Here is a 447-nt window from a genome sequence, read left to right on the forward strand (position 1 = left end):
CACTGGTGTCCTCATCTTGATTGTTGTAAGTCACTTTGTTTTGGTTTTTTTTCCCCATCCAACCTTCATGTACCATAATATTTAGGATTCATATTCCATGCTGGTATGGGTTGAACATTTTTACAGAGTCTAACGAGTCAGAGAAATGTGTCAAGCTCCAATGCCTGTCTTTGCATGGTTTCTATTGTAGGATGCCCTTCCTAATGCCAACCACTTTACAGAGTGTATTGGGTGCTCTTTTATGTCACCAAGTAGCTCACAAGACCCCTTCATTGAAATGTGTAGAATTGAGGGAGGTGGTTTTATAAGAGGAGAAAACGGTGGTGATGAGGTGTCAGGCTGTACCCAAAAGATACAAGAGGGTGAATACATGAGGGATGGGGGCAGAGAACCAGTTAAGTTTGCAAGGGTGTGAGGTAAGTGACAGATGGTTAGTGGTGGGGAATA

Source organism: Octopus bimaculoides, chromosome 3 (assembly GCF_046866305.1).
Source record: "Octopus bimaculoides isolate indiv1 chromosome 3, ASM4686630v1, whole genome shotgun sequence".
Lineage (NCBI taxonomy): Eukaryota > Metazoa > Mollusca > Cephalopoda > Octopoda > Octopodidae > Octopus > Octopus bimaculoides.